The sequence below is a fragment of the Scomber scombrus genome, chromosome 7 (assembly GCF_963691925.1).
Source record: "Scomber scombrus chromosome 7, fScoSco1.1, whole genome shotgun sequence".
Lineage (NCBI taxonomy): Eukaryota > Metazoa > Chordata > Actinopteri > Scombriformes > Scombridae > Scomber > Scomber scombrus.
The window spans coordinates 1,616,207-1,618,706 of NC_084976.1; the positions used below are offsets into that span (position 1 = coordinate 1,616,207).

The window sequence follows — 2,500 nt, forward strand, 5'->3', positions numbered from 1 at the left end:
GCTCGTCCGGGATTTGAACCCGGGACCTATCGCACCCGAAGCGAGAATCATACCCCTAGACCAACGAGCCATGAAAAACATGACATCTGGGATTTCCCCGTCCAGTGAATGGTATTCACGTCTGCATCAAGCTTGACCGCATTATTCGACCTGTTGGTTTTACCTTGACTCTTTTATGTCTGCCTTGTTGGTTCTGGCTTTGTAATTATTGTCTGGAACTCAAAAAAATGTGCAGCACATCCATGGTCCACAAATTTTGGACAACTCTGCCTTATGAAATCTTGTGAGAAGAGACTGGATAAGCAGCCTTTCTTTCAACACGTAGGTGAAGTGGTTGAATTTTTAACTTCTTGTCAATATTGCTTATCTTCACAACAGTTCTGAAGTTAATCAGACAACTGACTAGAAGGAGTAACTCTCCTGCCCTGCCGGCTCGTCCGGGATTTGAACCCGGGACCTCTCGCACCCTAAGCGAGAATCATACCCATAGACCAACGAGCCACGAAAAACATCGCATCTGGGATTTCCCCCTCCAGTGAATGCTATTCACGTATGCATCTAACTTGACCGCATTTTTCGACCTGTTGGTTTTACCTTGACTCTTTTATGTCTGCCTTGTTGGTTCTGGCTTTGTAATTATTGTCTGGAACTCAAAAAAATGTGCAGCACATCCATGGTCCACAAATTTTAGACACCTCTGCCTTATTACAACCTGAGAAGAGACTGGATTAGCAGCCTATCCTTCAACATGTAGGTGAAGTGTTTGAATTTCCATTTTTTTAGCTTTACAACAGTTCCGAAGTTAATCAGACAACTGACTAGAAGGAGTAACTCTCCTGCCCTGTGGGCTCGTCCGGGATTTTAACCCAGGACCTCTCGCACCCGAAGCGAGAATCATACCCCTAGACCAACGAGCCATGAAAAACGTGACATCTGGGATTTCCCCCTCCAGCGAATGGTATTCACGTCTGCATCTCGCTTGACCGCATTATTTGACCTGTGGGTTTTGCCTTGACTCTTTTATGTCTTCCTTGTTGGTTCTGGCTTTGTAATTATTGTCTGGAACTTAAAAAAATGTGCAGCACGTCCATGGTCCACACATTTTTTAGACACCTCTGCCTTATTACAATCTGAGAAGAGACTGGATGATCAGCCTTTCCCTCAACATGAAGGTGAAGTTGTTGAATTTTCAATTCTTTAGCTTCACAACAGTTCCGAAGTTAATCAGACAACTGACTAGAAGGAGTAACTCTACTGCCCTGCGGGCTCGTCCGGGATTTGAACCCGGGACCTCTCGCACCCAAAGCGAGAATCATACCCCTAGACCAACGAGCCATGAAAAATGTGACATCTGGAATTTCCCCATCCAGTGAATGCTATTCATGTCTGCATCTAACTTGACCGCATTTTACCTTCACTCTTTTATGTCTTCCTTGTTGGTTCTGGCTTTGTAATTATTGTCTGGAACTCAAAAAAATGTGCAGCACGTCTTTGGTCCACAAATTTTTTAGACGCCTCTGCCTTATTACAACCTGAGAAGAGACTGGACGATCAGCCTTTCCTTCAACATGAAGGTGAAGTTGTTGAATTTTCAATTTTTTAGCTTCACAACAGTTTTGAAGTTAATCAGACAACTGACTAGAAGGAGTACCTCTCCTGCCCTGCGGGCTCGTCCGGGATTTGAACCCGGGACCTCTCGCACCCTAAGCGAGAATCATACCCCTAGACCAACGAGCCACGAAAAACATCACATCTGGGATTTCACCCTCCAGTGAATGCTATTCACGTCTGCATCTAGCTTGACCGCATTATTTGACCTGTGGGTTTTGCCTTGACTCTTTTATGTCTTCCTTGTTGGTTCTGGCTTTGTAATTATTGTCTGGAACTCAAAAAAATGTGCAGCACGTCCATGGTCCACACATTTTTTAGACACCTCTGCCTGGATGATCAGCCTTTCCCTCTACATGAAGGTGAAGTTGTTGAATTTTCAATTTTTTAGCTTCACAACAGTTCCGAAGTTAATCAGACAACTGACTAGAAGGAGTACCTCTCCTGCCCTGCGGGCTCGTCCGGGATTTGAACCCGGGACCTCTCGCACCCAAAGCGAGAATCATACCCCTAGACCAACGAGCCATGAAAAATGTGACATCTGGAATTTCCCCCTCCAGTGAATGCTATTCATGTCTGCATCTAACTTGACCGCATTTTACCTTGACTCTTTTATGTCTTCCTTGTTGGTTCTGGCTTTGTAATTATTGTCTGGAACTTAAAAAAATGTGCAGCACGTCGATGGCCCACACATTTTTTAGACAGCTCTGCGTTATTACAACCTGAGAAGAGACTGGATGATCAGCCTTTCCCTCAACATGAAGGTGAAGTTGTTGAATTTTCAATTTTTTAGCTTCACAACAGTTCCGAAGTTAATCAGACAACTGACTAGAAGGAGTAACTCTACTGCCCTGCGGGCTTGTCCGGGATTTGAACCCGGGACCTCTCGCAC

The 2,500-nt window shown here is 44.8% G+C and overlaps 6 non-coding genes across 6 annotated transcripts in view; all 6 read right to left on the reverse strand.

The window, feature by feature from the left end:
- The window catches only part of trnap-cgg (transfer RNA proline (anticodon CGG)), a 72-nt gene extending 2 nt beyond the window's left edge, over nt 1-70 (reverse strand). The window contains exon 1 of the tRNA in view: nt 1-70. This exon is cut by the window's left edge and continues 2 nt beyond it. This is a non-coding gene — a tRNA (tRNA-Pro).
- A 775-nt stretch (nt 71-845) lies between these two features.
- trnap-cgg (transfer RNA proline (anticodon CGG)) lies at nt 846-917 on the reverse strand. Its single transcript has one exon. It is a non-coding gene; the product is annotated as a tRNA-Pro (tRNA).
- Nucleotides 918-1,263: 346 nt separating this feature from the next.
- trnap-ugg (transfer RNA proline (anticodon UGG)) lies at nt 1,264-1,335 on the reverse strand. The gene has a single exon. It is a non-coding gene; the product is annotated as a tRNA-Pro (tRNA).
- A 330-nt stretch (nt 1,336-1,665) lies between these two features.
- Nucleotides 1,666-1,737, reverse strand: trnap-agg (transfer RNA proline (anticodon AGG)). The gene has a single exon. It is a non-coding gene; the product is annotated as a tRNA-Pro (tRNA).
- A 324-nt stretch (nt 1,738-2,061) lies between these two features.
- Nucleotides 2,062-2,133, reverse strand: trnap-ugg (transfer RNA proline (anticodon UGG)). The gene has a single exon. It is a non-coding gene; the product is annotated as a tRNA-Pro (tRNA).
- Nucleotides 2,134-2,463: 330 nt separating this feature from the next.
- Nucleotides 2,464-2,500, reverse strand: part of trnap-ugg (transfer RNA proline (anticodon UGG)) — a 72-nt gene continuing 35 nt past the window's right edge. Inside the window, exon 1 of the tRNA in view lies at nt 2,464-2,500. This exon is cut by the window's right edge and continues 35 nt beyond it. This is a non-coding gene — a tRNA (tRNA-Pro).